We start from the raw sequence: 17,744 nt of genomic DNA, 5'->3' as shown, positions 1-17,744 counted from the left end.
GCGGTATTTTGTCTGCTGCTATGTTCTGAGTTCAAATTCCACTGAGGTCAACTTTGCCTTTCATCCTTTCGGGGCCGATTAAATAAGTACCAGTTATGCACTGGGGTCGATATAATCGACTTAATCCATTTGTCTGTCCTTGTTTGTCCTCTCAGTGTTTAGCCCCTTGTAGGTAGTAAAGAAATAGGTATTTTGTCTGTCTTTATGTTCTGAGTTCAAATTCTGCTGAGGTCGACTTTGCCTTTCATCCTTTCGGGGTCGATTATTAAGTACCATTAAATCGATCTAATCGACTGGAACCCCTTCCCAAAAATTTTGGGCCTTGTGCCTAGAGTAGAAAAGAATATTAGTTTGTGGAAGAAGATAATGGAAAATAGGAGTGAATCAGAGAGGAGGAGGCAACTGGTGGCCATACATCATCATCATCATCATCATCATTTAGCGTCCGCTTTCCATGCTAGCATGGGTTGGACGGTTCAACTGGGGTCCGGAAAGCCAGAAGGCTGCACCAGGCCCAGTCTGATCTGGCAGTGTTTCTACAGCTGGATGCCCTTCCTAACGCCAACCACTCCGTGAGTGTAGTGGGTGCTTTTTACGTGCCAGACGGGGCTGGCAAATGGACGCGGTTGGATAGTGCTTTTTACGTGCCATGGGCACGGGGGCCAGGCGAGGCTGGCAACGGCCACGAACGGATGGTGCTTTTTATGTTCTACCGGCACGGAGACCCGTCAGGGCGGCGCTGGCAACGGCCACGTTCGGATGGTTCGCTTACGTGCCACGGGCACTGGTATCACAGCTACAATTTCCATTGATGTTGATCGATTTCGATACAAAAATAAAAAAGAGGAAAATTGGAGAGAAATAGTATAATATGACTATAGATAGGTGAGAATACAATCCTTTCTAATACAGGCATAAGGGCTGAAATTTTGAGGGGAGGGGACTAGTTGATTACATCAACCCCAGTTCTTGTCTGGTACTTGTTTTATCAAACCCCAAGAGGATGAAAAATAAAGTCAAACTCAGCGGAATTTGAACTCGGAACAAAAAGATGGATGAAATGATGAAATGTTAATAAGTATTTTATTCAGGATGCTAACTATTCTGCTCATTCACCACTTGATGATGGTGATAACAATAATAATGATAATGATAATGATGATGATGATGATGATGATGGTGGTGGTGGTGGCGGTGGCGGCGGCGGCGGCGGTGGTGGTGTAATTTTAAGGGGAGGGATATCAGTCAATTATATTGACTCTAGTGATTAATTGGTATTTTATTTCAGGATGCTAACTATTCTGCTAGTATATGACTGGTACCAACTCCTGCAGACTCAGTCTTGCATAGAAACTCCACATCATTCTTCAGTTTATCACATTCTTAAATTGAAAGAGTCAATTAATTTTCAAATAGGCACAGGCACAGCTGTCATCATCATCATCATCATCATCATCGTTTAACGTCCGTTCTCCATGCTAGCATGGGTTGGACAGTTCGACCGGGGATCTGGGAAGCCAGAAGGCTGCACCAGGCTCCAGTCTTATCTGGCAGTGTTTCTACAGCTGGATGCCCTTCCTAACGCCAACCACTCCGTGAGTGTAGTGGGTGCTTTTTACGTGCCACCTGCACAGGTGCCAGGCGAGGCTGGCAACGGCCACGGTCGGATTGGTGTATTTTATGTGCCACCGGCACGGAAGCCAGACGAGGCGGTGCTGGCATCGGCCACCAGTCGGATGGTGCTGTGGTTTAAAATTTTGTTTCCTAACAAATGGTTATGAGTTTTATCCCACCCTGAAGCATCTTGAACAAGAGTCATTTTCTAAACCAACTGAAGGCTAGTGAGTAGATTTGGTTGATGGAAACCGAAAACTACCCATTCTGTGCATGTGTGTGTGTGTGTGTGTGTGTGGTGTGTGTGTAATGAGTGTATGTATGTGTCTGAATGCGACTGTGTGTATGTTTATGTCCTCTTGTCTTGATAGTGTATGATAGTCGTAAATGAGTCTCACTGTCATACAAGCAGTGTCGTTCATTTCCAATACTACACGAAAACATGTGTGGCCAAACATATGCATGCACACTCACATCAACACACACATGCTCTCTCTCTTGCGCACACACACACACACACAACCTAGAAACAGGCAAATGTTGGCAACATGAAGGGCATCCAAGTGTAGAAAATCTACCTCATTGACTGCTGCCCAGCCCGTGTAAGGATGGAAAAGTAGATGTTAAAATAATGATGACTACAATGGTGTTTTTGATGATGACAACACCAACAATGATGTTTATGATGATGATAATGATAATGATGACAATGATGTTTATGATGACAATGATGATGATGATGATGATATTTTTGATGGTGACGTTTATGATGATGACGATAATGTTTATAACGATCATGTTTATGATGATGATGATGACAATGATGACGATGATGATGATGAAATTTCAAGAGAAATATTTACAAAAGACAACAACATCAATTTCAATCTCAAAATTGGACTAGAACTTTATTTGGCCATATTTTTAATTATTTCCTTTTTTTACAAGTAATTAAACATATTTAATAATAATAGTTTATAACATAGGCACAGGGTCATAAATGTTAGTGTAAGTGAGTGTGTATGTGTGGTGGGGCAGACATACAGACAGTTTTATTAGTCACAGAATTTGGCAGATACATTGTGTGTTTTGAATTATTGACCTTGGAAGAATGAAAGACAAAACTGGGCCCAATGGGATTTGAACTCAGAATGTAAAAGAAAAGACAGAACTAAATACAGTAAGAAGTGTTATTACCATTGCTCCACTAATACTGCCAGTCACCGTCACTGTTCTGTATGGAAGCAATCCTCTGTGTGTGTATGTGTGTGTGTGTGTGTGAGAGAGAGAGAGAGCATGTGCGTGTATGAGTGTGTGTATGAGCATGATTGTGTATATGTGTCTGTGTTAGTGCGGGAGAGCATGGGTGAATATGAGTGTTTGATCATATGTGTGTATGTGTGAGTGGATTTGGTTGATGGAAACTGAAAGAAGCCCGTCGTATATGTGTGTGTGTGTGAGAGAGAGAGAGCATGTGCGTGTATGAGCGTGTATTTGTGTGTAAGAACATGTGTATGTATGTGTGTATGAACTTGTTTGTATGTATGTGCATAGTGTGTGTATCTGTATGTGTTTGTATGTGTATGTACCTGCTTGTGCATGTGTGTGCTTGAGTATGTACCTACTTGCGTGAGTGAATCTGCAGCATGTATGCATGTGAGCATGTGCATGAATGTATGCATGCATGCATATGTGTTTGTGCATATGTGTATGTGTGTGTGTTTATTGCTTCTTTCATCGTTAATGGCACAAACATGTTTCAACATACTGCTCCAGCCTGGCCACTGATATTCCACTCAGATCTTTGTTCCAAAGGAATTTATTACAATCCTTTCTATTAATAGGCATAAAACCTGAAATTTGAGTGGAGGAGGTAAGTCGATTGCATCAACCCCAGTGCATAACTGGTATTCATTTCATCGACTCCGAAAGGATGAAAGGCAAAGTCGATCTCAGTGGAATTTGAACTCAGAATGTAAAGACACACAAAACGCTGCTAAGCATTATGTCCAGTGTGCTAACGGTCGTGCCAGCTTGTCACATATAATAATAATAATTATTTCTGCTCTAGGCCATGAAAATTTTTTGGGGCAAGGGGGCTGGTCAATTACATCGACCTCGAAAGGATGAAAGGCAAAGTCGACCTTGGTGGAATTTGAACTCAGAACGTAGCAGCAGACGAAATACCACTAAGCATTTCGCCTGGTGTGCTAATTATTCTGCCGGCTCAACACCTTAATAATAATAATAATAATAATAATAATAATAATAATGATAATAATAATAATGATAATATTAATAATACTTTCTACTAAAGGCACAAGGCCTGAAAATTTGGGCTGGGGTCTAGTCGATTATATTGACTCCAGTATGTAACTGGTACTTATTTCAAAGACCCCGAAAAGATGAAAGGCAAAGTTGACCTTGGTGGAATTTGAACTCAGAATGTAGTAGCAGACGAAATACCACTTAGCATTTTGCCTGGTGTGCTAATGATCCAGCCAGCTTGCCACCTCAATAATAATAATAATAATAATGGTTTCAAATTTTGGCACAAGGCCAGGAATATTGAGGGAGGGTGTGCTGGTTGATTACATCGACCCTAGTACGCAACTGGTACTTAATCTATCAATCCCTGAAAGGATAAATGGCAATTCTTTGTTATTTTCAAAAATATTTGAAACAAAGACGGTGTATTACAACCAGAATATGGTAACAAAAGGGTTAAAGTGATCTAAATTAAAACCTTCCATCAAAATTTTAGGTTAATTCATATTCCAAACACCAGTTTAATAATACTCTTTACTCTTTTACTTGTTTCAGTCATGTGACTGTGGCCATGCTGGAGCACCGCCTTTAGTCGAGCAAATTGACACCAGGACTTATTCTTTGTAGGCCTAGTACTTATTCTCTCAGCCTCTTTTGCTGAACCGCTAAGTTACGGGGACGTAAACACACCAGCATCGGTTGTCAAGCGATGTTGGGGGGACAAACACACACACACACACATACATATATATACATATATGCGACAGGCTTCTTTCAGTTTCTGTCTACCAAATCCAATTACAAAGCAAGGTGCCATGCAGTGGGACTGAACCCGGAACCATGTGGTTCGTAAGCAAACTACTTACCACATAGCCACTCCTTGATAAATTATTTTAATAAATTCTTCAATATTTTCAAAATTAATTGAAACAAAGACAGAGTATTCCCACAGAAATATAGTAAGAAGGGATGAGGTTAATTTGGACCTCTTTCTTGCCACCCACCACCCAGTAATAAAAATTTATTTATTCCATCATTTCTCCTAATTTCCAATTTAAATTAATGTTCCAGACCCAGTTGAATTTAAACAATTGCTCTCCCTTCCACTCACAAATGGCAAAAATTTATTATTTAGTTATTTTTTTGTACCATTCATCTTATTCTTACTAAATAAGCATTCCTCACCCTCCCAAAATAAAATTTAAAAAATAAACATTGAAAAGAATTATCATTTCCAATGTTTTTCCCATCATATAATGTTACCAAAAAATAACAATTAAAACTGAATTTTGGTCTAGCAAAATTTTGAACTTTTTCCTCCCACCAAAACAGTAAAAACTTCATTTATCATTTTTATCATTATTGCTCTCTGATCTTCAGTTATTAAAACAGCTTGAACCAATCAAATTTTAACTTTTCTCCCATCAAATAAAAAAAAAAAATGATTTCTTTTGTTGCTACTTTTAATTCTAAGTTACAGTCATAAACAGTTTCAAAAATATATGATAGAAACTATAGCAGGAATTGAACCCTCATCTCCAACTCTCTGGGTAAACACATTTATTGTTGTTTGTTCCTTCTCAAGCCATGCCTGGCTCATAAGGGCCGGTTTCCCGGTTTCATTGGCGTATAGTTTCCCCACCTGGATGGGACGCCGGTCCATTGCAGGTGAGCTGCTAGATGCAGGGGGAAAGAGTGAGAGAAGGTTGTGGCAAAAGAGTCAGCAGAAGTTCACCATTATCTTCTGCTGGAGCCACATGGAGCTTAGGTGTTTTTGCTCATAAACACACACGTCACCCAGTCTGAGATTCGAACCCGCGAGTCCACTGCTCTAACCACTAGGCCATGTGCCTCCACAAACACATTCATTAATACACTGTAAATACATTGTTTCCTACCAGCGTGTGTGTGTGTGTGTGGCTAAATGGTAAAGAATTCACTGCACAATCATAGGGTTTGGGATTAGATAGTCATAGGATGATAACTTGTAATGTAGGTACAGGCATGGCTATGTGGTTACAAAGTTTGCTTTCCAACCATATGATCTAGGTTCAGTCTCACTGCCTGGTACCTTGGGCCAGTGTCTTCTACTACAGCTCCTAGCTGACCAAAGTGTTGTGAGTGGATAAGGTAGACGGAAACGGTAACATGGCCATCATATGTGTGTGTGTGTGTGTGAGTGATATGATCATTCATTACTCTACGTACTTGGCATGAGACATTATTCCTGGCTCCAAAGAAAGATAATTGCAGCCAATGAAAGCCAGCCATTGAAACACATATCAGAACATACAATCATATCATTCCTTAACGCTTAAATTAATCTCATAGGATTTCTCCCTCATTACAAATATACACACACACACACATATATACATGTATATTTCTGTCTCACTGTATATATAATGAAATAAATGTACATGTGTGTATATATATATATATGTGTGTGTGTGTGTAGGATTGACTTTATTCTTGAGAAGATTTAATCAGAAAACTCATTGTATGCTCCAATAGATATTGATCAATTCATATGCAATGTTCATGTACACACACACACACACATACATGTACACACACAAATGGGATGTAAGTGCATCGGTTGATAAATGTGCCCATTTCTGTTGGTGAAGGTGTGTGTGAATGCATAATGTTAAGGGAATGTATTTGTTAATGCATAAATGTTTACAAGAGATGTGGGTTCAAATCTCATGGGTAACCTTCAACTAATTTTATCTAAGTTTTTTTTTTACCCAATACTTACCCACTATTATTTATAGATTTATGTGCTTCAAGAGTCACTGTTCCAAAACAGAATTATGTACGTGTGTGAGAGAGAGAGAGAGAGAGGGAGAAAAAGTGTTTAGTAGTGCATATTATATCTTCTGTCTTTTACTTGTTGCAGTCAGTAGACTGTGGCCATGCTGGGGCACCATTTTAAAGGCTTTTAGTCAAATAAATCAACCCCAATACTTTCTCTGCTTTTAAGGCTGGTACTTATTTTATTGTTGTTTTGCTGAACTGCTATATAATGGGGATGTAAACAAACTAACACCAGTTGCCAAGCAGTAGTGGGGGAACAGACACAAAGATTCACACACACATATGATAGGATTCTTTCAGTTTCTGTCTACCAAATCCACTTGCAATGCTTTGGTTGGCCCAAGGCTATAGTAGAAAATGCTTGTCCAAGGTATCACTCTGTAGGACTGAACTCAGAACCATGTTATTAGGAAGTAAGCTTCCCAAATAGCCGTACCTGAGCTTCTTTCTGTCTCTTTATATATATACACACACACACACATATATATATATAAATAATTAAAAAATGAATGTAATAATACATTACGAAGGATATTTCATAAGCAATTAATAATTATTTATGAATATCAAAGGCTAAACATGCAATCATAAATTACATAAAAGTGTTTATAATTATGAATAAATCACAGTTATAGTGGAGAGGTCTGCAAACAGCTTTATTCTGAAGAGATATAATACGAGTGAAAATAGTGGTTTTTGACTGCTATTTCTAATCATGTAAGGGTTTTTGCAACACTCCCCATTATAATTGTCATTTCTTCATAATTATAAACACTCTTCTTATGTGTGTGGATGTGTATAATAGGTAAATGTTAGTGTGCACCAGTGAACCACCAATTCCTGACTACAGTCCCACCATGGGACTCCACAGAAACATGATTAACTGTAGTTAAGTTCCATAACAATGGTGCTTGGCTGTGGTAGTGAGTTATGTTGAGGTTATCCCTAACTGAGCAGACCTATGATCAAAAATGTTCCCACCATGCCCATCCAGCCTTTTTCTTTTTAATAGTGTCTACAATTACATTGTCCTGTTCGACGTGTCCCTTTTTTAACCTTTGTATAGTTGAAATGTGAGTGAAACTTAGCTGCTATTTCTAGTAGAACAAGTGATCATGTGGAGGCTCCCTCTCTAACTTTTTTAAAGTTTGGTCAATGATGTAGCTTGAGTGCAAAGCCACTGTGGGCAGTCCTTGAGTTTGCACCCCTACCCCCAGGCCCCTAACCCTAATTTGTACAACAGACCCGAAAGTGACGCTCTCTTAAAAGCATCAGATCGCACCCCCACCCCCACCCCCTAGCCATGCTGCTGAGTGTGGTGGTTGTTGATGATGATGACTAGTTTCCCCAAAACAAGTATCTAACATATTCAGGAAATGAATGAACTTTACTACTCATCTTGTTTGCTGTTAACACAATGTTTCAGCTGATATACCCTTCTGCCTTCATCAGGTGTCTTGGGGAAATTTTGAACCTGGGTTCTCATTCTTAAGGGATTTTTCGATATTATTATTTTTATTATTATTATCATTATTCAGGTTACTGCCTGGAATCGAACTCGGAATCTTGGGGTTAGCAGCCTGCACTCTTGACCACTACGCTATGTGCCATCTGTTACTATTTGTAACAGATAGACTATAAGTTAATTAATAACTATAGATTATCAATTAGCACCCATAGTGCATTTGTAACTACGGGTCATTTATTAGCAATAGATTATTATTAGTAAATATAGAATAGTAATTAGTAGCCATAGTGTATTAATTACTATGGATTATTAATTGGTAACCGTGACTGTTAAAGACAGGATGTAGCAGACCATTGCTGGATGTATCCTGTGTCATGTTGTGGGTCGACTACATTGTGGTGTGACTGTATTGAGGAATGCAAGCATTGTGATGTGCCATTACTGTGTTGTGATGTGCCATTGTTGTGGCATATTTGTGTTGTTGGTCAACAGCGTTGTGAAATTCCAATGGTGCACCTTGTGAGTGTTGTGATGTGCCAGTTATGTGACGTACCTGTGTTACAGCGCATTGTGGTTTGTCCAGTGTCAAGGGTTTCCTGGCTAATTGTTGAAGGACTGAAAACAAAAGTTGCACACAGTGGTTCTGACAGTGACACAAATGACAAATAAACAGTTGCAGCAAATGTTTATTAGGAAGAAGAGATAAAAGATATCTACTCCATTTTTAAACCTAACCTCTAACCCACAGTGAGTTATATACTAGCCTCTAACCCACAATGAGTTATATAGCACAAACCTTACTCTGTAACCCATAGTGAGTTATGTAGTACAAATATTACTCTGTAACCCACGGTGACTTACATGGTGCTTACAATGGGAAGATGGGGCTTTATTGCTGTGAATGAACATATTTTAGGAACAGATTGAATAAAAATATGGAGATATGGAGATACTGGAAAAAAAAAAAAAATGGAAAAGTGATTATGTGATGAAAGTAACAGAAAGGAAAGGAAATGAGAGAAGGGATCTCTCATTTTAGCTTATGCTAAAATGCATGAAACATGACAAGTAAAACGTTGGTTTTATCTATCTATCTATATATAGAGAGATAGACAGATAAATGTAAGGTACACAGTTTCAGGAGTAGGAACAAGGCGAGCTTCAAGCAATCTGTAGAAAATATTTAAAAAACGACTTTCTAGGACACTAGTGGTTTATTGGGGCAGAAGGTTGTAGATTTTTTTAATGTTTATCGAAGTACGATAAACTGAAAAGAATTATTTTATATTTCACAGTAGGCAACCGGGGTTGTTAAGTATGCGTTAACTCTTTACATATATATATATATATCTTTTATTTTTTTATTTGCTTCAGTCATTGGACTGCAGCTATGCTGGGGGTTTAGTGCCTTGAAGGCCTCGGTTGAACAAACTGACCCCAGTTCTTTTTAAGTTTGGTCCTTATTCTCTGAGTCTCTCTTGCCAAGTTATGGGGATGTAAACAGATCAACACCAGTTGTCAAAAGGTGGTGGGAAAAACCCAACACAAATACACACATATATATGTGGTGGTGGTGGTGGGCTCTGAAAGGGGTCTCAGGGAGTAGCGTCCCTGCTTTCCTGAGCTAGTTTTCCGCCACATTTCTTAAAAATTGTAGAGGCCTTGGTCTTGAGACAACTCATGTCTAGAAACTGAGGTTGTGGGTAAGCAAGGGCATGCTCTCCATAGAAAATCCAGCTCCAAAAAAGCCTCATGATAGCACCAGCCAGTCCAAGGGTTGGAGTGGGCTGCACCTACCTGCCTCAGTTGCTATAGCAATGAGGTAGATCCAGCCACCTCTGTTAACGGGGACAAAACCGGGATTTAAAACACGATGATGATATTTATATATATACACACACACACACACAGTAGGCTTCCACATAGTTTCCATCTACCAAATCCACTCATGAGGCATTGGTAAGCCAGATGTTTTATAGTAGAAGTCACTTGTTCAAGGTGCCATGCAGTGAGATTGAACTTATGACCACAAAGAGGAAGATGCCATGGACTTTGCCAGCCCTCCAAGACTGGTGAGATGAAACTGGCTAATGTTCCTTTGGAAGAGTTGCAAGACAAACAAGATACAAGAAAAAAATGTGTAGGGATGGAACTCGAGAGGACCATTATGGTAAGGAGATAGTTTTGGTTTATTTTGGGGTTAGAGAGCATTGCAAGAATGGTGTGATGACAAGAAGCGAGATGACAGAGATGTGAATACATGAATGGAGGTGACATGTGATCAACCAGCTCCGACAAGCAGAGGCCACAGTAGTAGCAGTACAAACAAGCAAAGACAGGAGACAGCAGATCTGTGTGGGTCAGAGGTTAAAGGGTGTTGACAAACGACTTGATGCCTATCAATTAGGAGGCAATTTTTGTATGTATGTATAAAATGTGACAAGAGAAGTATTGCTTGTTTTATATACATATATGTTATGTGTGTATGTATATATATGTGTATATATATATATATATATATATATATGGAGGCACAATGGCCCAGTGGTTAGGGCAGCGGACTCGCGGTCGTAGGATCACGGTTTCGATTCCCAGACCGGGCGTTGTGAGTGTTTATTGAGCGAAAACACCTAAAAAGCTCCACGAGGCTCCGGCAGGGGATGGTGGTGATCCCTGCTGTACTCTTTCACCACTCTTCCTTCTGTTGGCCTGCTCGCTTAGCCAGCAGGGTGGCGTCATTCGAAGACTAAATCAATGCGGACGCATTGTGACCATTGATGTGTAACAACATCTGATGGTCTGGTCGGTCACGTGATATATATATATATATATATATAACACACACACACACACACACATATATATATATATATATAGAGGATTTCATAATGTTTCATAATTTCTTAACTGCATCCCTGTAGCTTTATAAATGTTTTTTTTATTATGGTTTGTAACGCTTCAAGAAAACTACAATACTCCACTCTTTCTCTCTCTCTAACACACACAAACACATTCATTCATACAGTATATCCCAAATGTTAAATTCAACTTTTATAAAAGAAACAAGATGGTATTTTATATAATAAACAAATATGTGTTACATATACATATAGGAATAGGGGTGGTTGTGTGGTAAGTAGCTTGCTTCCCAACCACATGGTTCTGGATTCAGTCCTACTGTGTGGCACCTTGGGCAAGTTTCTTCTACTATAGCCTCAGGCCAACCAAAGCCTTGTGAGTGGATTTGGTAGACGGAAACTGAAAGAAGCCTGTCGTATGTATAAATATTTACATGTATTTGTGTGTCTGTGTTGTCCCCCCCCATTATCGTTTGACATCAATATTGGTGTGTTTACGCCCCCGTAACTTAGCAGTTCGGCAAAAGAGACTGATAGTGTGAGTACTAGGCTTACAAAGAATAAGTCCTGGGGTTAATTTGTTTGACTAAAGGCGGTGCTCCAGCATGGCGCAGTCAAAGGACTGAAACAAATAAAAGAATATATTCACCCACACATTTACATGTATGTGTGTGTGTGTATGTACACATACAAATAAATACAAGTATGTATCTAGATGTGTGTACGAGTATCTGTGTTTCCTTGAGGAAAGCAGCGTGAATGTCAAATCCCTTGATAACATTGCAACTGGTCAGTCTGCATTCTTGAAGACCTGATTAATCAAGAAATCTCTTTGAAAACGAAAAAAGGATTTGCAACAGGAAGAGCACCAGTCTGCAAAATCCTGTCCCAAATAGCTCTCTGCCTGAATCAATGCTAGCATGGAAAAAGAAACGGTACTGAGCTAACCTGCAGTTTAATGTAAAATGGTATTTATTATAAACTTGACATAAGAACAAACATTTACATATATGTGTATGTCCATGTGTGTGTATTGAACAGGAGATATATATTAGAATTTCAGTTAGTAATTCCACATGTGTGTATGTATCAATAACTTCACATGAAAACTATATATATATATATATATATATAAAGCTGAAGTTGGCTGTGTGTGTGTGTGGCAGGTTTGGTAGCCTTCAACTAACACTATCTCCTCTGAGACCCTGCGGTGCAAGTTGACCAAAATTGAGAGTATGATAGAAGAAAAAATTCAAATCGGACCATGATAAGACCAAAAATTATTTACATCAAAAAGGTGGATTTTTTTTTCTATGAAAATCCCTATTTTTTTACGATTTTTTGACTGCTGTGTCACCATTTTTTTGTGCATTTCAAACAGAAAAATGTTCACTCAAAGAGAATTGCAAGCTACATAATGCAAAATTTTTACTTTTCAAAAATTCCAATTCTAAAGGGTCGAAAAGAAAACAAACTGAGCAATGTTGGGCTATACAGCTAGCATATATATATATACATATATATATATATACTGTACTGTACTGAAGATACATAGAAAAATTACTTTTAGTATCATAGTCCTGAGAGACAAAGGAATAAATTGCAATGGTATGAGATGTTCACTGTGAAGAAGAGCTGACCAATCGAGTGCATTTGAAACCACATTGCTAATTAAATATGTTAATTTATGTTGGTCATTAGCATAAGTTAAACTGCTTCTTTCTACTGTTACACACATTGTTATTGGTTTGGTGAGAGCTAGGTGTGGACGTTTCAAATACCACAGTTGCTACAATGGAAGACAAGACAAGACAACACAAATACATTGTAGTATAATATAATATATTACAGCAATAATAACAATTTGAGAAGATATAAACTTGGCAGAAGAGAGAGAGAGTGAGAGAGAGAGACATTACAAAAAACAAAATTCCTCAAGAAAAATATCAAATATGAAGCATTGTGTTTGTATGTGGATATATGAATGTATATATACATACATACATTATTAGTGTGTGTGTGTATGTAGTAATCAAAATGTATATATGTATATGTGTGTGAATGTGTATGCATGTAATATATCTATATGTATATATATATATATGTGTGTGTGTGTACCTTTTTACGTGTTTCAGTCATTAGACTGTGGCCATGCTGGGGTACTTCCTTGAAGAACTTTAGTAAAATGAATTGACCCCAGGACTTATATTTTAAGCCCGGTACTCATTCTATTTGTCACTTTTTGCTGAACTGCTAAGTTATAGGAACATAAACACACCAACACTGGTTGTCAGGCAGTGGTGAGGGACAAACACAGACACAAAGCAAAACACACACATCTCTTAGTTTCCGTCTACCAAATCCGCTCACAAGGTTTAGGTTGGTCCAAGGCTACAAAGGACACTCACCCAAGGTGCCACATAGTGGGACCGAACCCAGGACCATGTGGTTGGGAAGCAAACTTCTTACCACAAAGCCATGCCTGCACCTATGTATGTCTATATATATATTTTAATCAACAAGCAAAATACTTGTTTCAGTCATGGTCTGCGACCATGCTGGAGCATTGCCACTAAGTCACAGAGACATAAACAAACACACATGTGTATCTATAGACACACACAATGGGTTTCACACAGTTTCTGCCTACCAAATTCACCCACATGGCATTGGTTGGACTGAGACTATATGGTAGAAGACACTTGCTCAAGGTGCTGCACAGTGGGACTGAACCCAAAACCACATGGTTGCAAAGCAAGCTTCTTAACCACACAGCTGTATGTGTGTGTGTGTGGATAACCCTTTGTTGGTCCTCATTACTCTGTAAGGGGTGCAGGGCCCATTTTTCTAGTTTCTTTGGTGTATATAGTCCTCCCTGAACAGTAGGCTGGTCGATTACAGGATTACTCATTTTTACAAAATGAGTGGAACAGGCATCTGAAATCAAGGCAGTTACCTTAAATAGTACTCTGATATAATCCAGACATGGCTAAACACATTGAATGATAGAAAACATACAGAATTGTTTAAGACGTTGAAACTCCGACGTCTGGCAGCTGACTTGGCAGACACCCATAAAATTATTAACCATCGTACACACAATAACTCTGAGCAGCTTTTCAAACTCCGCCCGTCTAACACCCGTGGACATATTTACAAAGTCAGAAAACAGCACAGCTCCCATGACTTCAGGAAACATTTTTTCACACTAAGAGTTGCTGAAGCATGGAACAAACTGCCGGCGTCAGTTGTTAGTTGTTGGAGCACTGCATCCTTCAAAACTTCCATGCTTTCTGAGAATCGCCAACACTACACCTGATTTTCTCCCCTCCATACACACACAAGCATATATCTGACTCATACATTGTTTGCTTTCCAGACATTTGTACATTACGGCATATGCTTTATACGCACTTTCTGACAAGTTGTGGTGCACCTGAGCACTATATACAATAATTTCATTATTATTATAAGATAAACAATTAAACAATACTTCTATCAACAGGTGTATATATACATATATAAATATATATTACAGGTACTCTGTTGGTTACGGCAACAAGGGTTCCAGTTGATCCGATCAACGGAACAGCAGAACAGCCTGCTTGTGAAATTAACGTGCAAGTGGCCGAGCACTCCACAGACACATGTACCCTGAACATAGTTCTCAGGGAGATTCGGCATGACACAAATGTAACAAGGCTAGCCTTTTCAGATACAGGTACAACTCATTTTGACCAGCTGAGTGGACTGGAGCAATGGGAAGTAAAGTGTCTTGCTCAAGGACACAACATGTCACCAGGAATTGAACTCATGATCTTTACAGCTGTAAGCCAGACACCTGTGCCTTGTGTGTAGGTATATATAAATATATACTTACACACATATGAATGCTGAGAGTACTAAGTTCCTCTTAATGCAATTTATCTGCATGACACAAGGTGTAACAGGGATACACCTATTATAATTATATGTACAATGTACCCAAAAGGCTTCCATACAGTTTCCATTGGCCCAATTTCACACACAAGCAGGATTGTATTTGAATATTTCCCCAACAAAAGTGTAATCAGGGAAATATTCAAGGAGTATAAAAAACAACAACTTTTGCCCAAGATACCATACAGTGAGACTGAACTTAGAACCTTGTGATTGCAAAGCGAGCTTGTTAACCATTCAGCCATACTATGCACACACACACACACACACACACACAAATTATCTATATAACAAGCATGCTCAAGCAGTAGACAAAAATTTCTTAAATGTAATAATGTAAATATTCTACTTGATTCCATATCCTTGGAAATTTCAAAACTTTCTGTACCTGTAGATAATCTAAGGGACAATTCCTTCAGGTCTTCGAACTAACCTTATTTTCATCACTCATATACTGTTCTCTTGCACAATGAAATATGTTTTATTTCTACACACAATACATTTATATAAACACACACACATCGATATACATATAAACATACACATATACAGATGATAAGGTGTATGTATGTGTGTATACACACACACATGCATGCCTTTTTTTCTAACCCTTTTAGTGCAGATAAATTTTTCGTGGGTATGACCTCCTGAGTGGAACAATTTTTTAATTGTCCTTTAACCCTTTCGTTATCAATCCGGCTGAAACCTGCTCTGGCCCTTTAGTATAAATGTTTTGTTTTCATAAGTTTTTAATTAAAATCTTCCACCAAATCTTACTCACAATTTATGTTCCTAACACTAGCTCAATGATAACGATGTTATTTTACTAAATTCTTTGTTATATTTATAATAATTGGGAGAAATTCAGAGCATCTCAAAATAAATACAGTAACGAAAGGGTTAATACATCTAAAGAATATCATCTTTTTAATGCCAGTGGAACAAAAATGGTCCAATATTCTCTCAGGAAACTTTCTGCCATATTTTTATACATACACACACACATACATACAAACAAACAAACAAACAACAGTAAGTTGTTGAACATTTGATATATAAGGGGTGACTCCGGAATGGACAAACCACTAAAAGAGATAACAAACATAGAATTTTAGTTTTGCTGTGTTTTCACAAAGGCAGAAAAAGGAAATGTCTGATCAATATGATTGATTTCTTGTATTCTTAGACTTTTTTATATGATGATGTCTACTTTACACGGTTACGATAAAGTTGTATGTTTATTAAGAAAAGGATCTACCTCACATATTTCAAAATTAACTGGAATGTGGTGGAATATGAACTTGTGTGTGTGTATACATGAATATATGTGCACATGGAAGCTAAACAGTGCAAAGCGCATTGTGACCAGTGATGTATAACATTTCATAATGTGGTTGACCACGCAATATATGCATATATATATATATATGCATATACACATGTACACACAAACACACATGTATACATACACATGCACACATATATATACATCATCATCATCGCCGTTGTTTAACGTCCGCTTTCCATGCTGGCATGGGTTGGAAACATACATATACACACAAACATAAATACATACATATATAAATATATATATATACATACACAAATATATATATATATACATACACACATATATATACACAAATATATATACATACACACACACATATATATATATACATATATATATATACATACACACACACATATATATATATATATATATATTATATATATATATATATATATATACATACACTTAACAAATACATATATACATACATACATATATATATATATATATATATATACACACACACACACATGCACACACTTCATAGTAAACAGGGCCAGTAGTTTGCTAACATCAAGGGTGGGATGAAACAACTATTGATTCCTTAGGTTCTGTTTGCTGAAGTCCAAAACTAGAAATTTATAATTCAATATGAATATAGAATAATAAGGTGAGCCATTCTTCTCTCAGGAATTATCAAATTAAATCAGATTTTAAAAAGACAAACAAGCAAAAAAAAAAACCAAAAAAAAACCAGAACAAAGAATAAAACAAAGAGAAAAAAATGGAGGTGAAAATTTGGGAAAGAAGAAAAGCATGATGTCCATGTTCAATTTTTTATTTGTTTCAGTCACTGGACTACGGTCAAGCTGGGGCACTGCTCTGAGGGTTTTTTTTTAGTCAGACAAATTGACCTCAGTTTAAAGTCTGGTACTTATTATGCTTTCAGTTTCTTTTACCAAACTGCTAAGTTATGGGGATATAAACAAACCAGCACTGGTTGTCAAGCAGTTATAAACACAAATGCAAACACACACATATATATATATGAAGTGGGCTTCCACTACAGCCCAGAACTATAGTGGAAAACGCTTGACCAAGGCGTCGTGTAGTGGGACTGAACCTGAGACCATGTAGTTACGAAACGTGCTTCTTAACCACACAGCAATATCTGCATCTATTTGAAGAACTTTTTTCTTCAAGAATATTAAAGAAAAAAATAGAAAGTATATATTATTATGCTATTATTTCAGATCTATATATCCATAATAGTGAGTTTTGGAATGGTTTTTTTTGTTGGGGGAAAGTTTCTGTGTATTGTACTTTAGAATTATCAGATTAGCAGCATGAAATGCAGAGATAGATTTCATACATTTCCAACTGTTAATCATTTAATTTACTTAACTGCAAAGTCAGAGTAGAACCTGATTGTCGACCAGTTAAAACTGAGCAGAGCAGAGTTACACACCTTGATGGAGGTCAT

General features: G+C 37.8%; 1 long non-coding RNA gene across 1 annotated transcript; it reads right to left on the bottom strand.

Moving 5' to 3' along the window:
• Nucleotides 1-8,838: 8,838 nt before the first annotated feature.
• LOC118766684 lies at nucleotides 8,839-12,156 on the bottom strand. Its single transcript, XR_005002605.1, has 2 exons — nucleotides 11,690-12,156; nucleotides 8,839-9,122 (listed from the first exon to the last, which is right to left on the bottom strand). It is a non-coding gene; the product is annotated as an uncharacterized LOC118766684 (long non-coding RNA).
• Between the last annotated feature and the right edge of the window lie 5,588 nt (nucleotides 12,157-17,744).

The sequence above is a fragment of the Octopus sinensis genome, linkage group LG17, assembly GCF_006345805.1.
Source record: "Octopus sinensis linkage group LG17, ASM634580v1, whole genome shotgun sequence".
Classification (NCBI taxonomy): Eukaryota; Metazoa; Mollusca; class Cephalopoda; order Octopoda; family Octopodidae; genus Octopus; species Octopus sinensis.
Note: the sequence above shows the minus strand (reverse complement) of the source record. Positions and strands in the feature narration are given on the sequence as shown.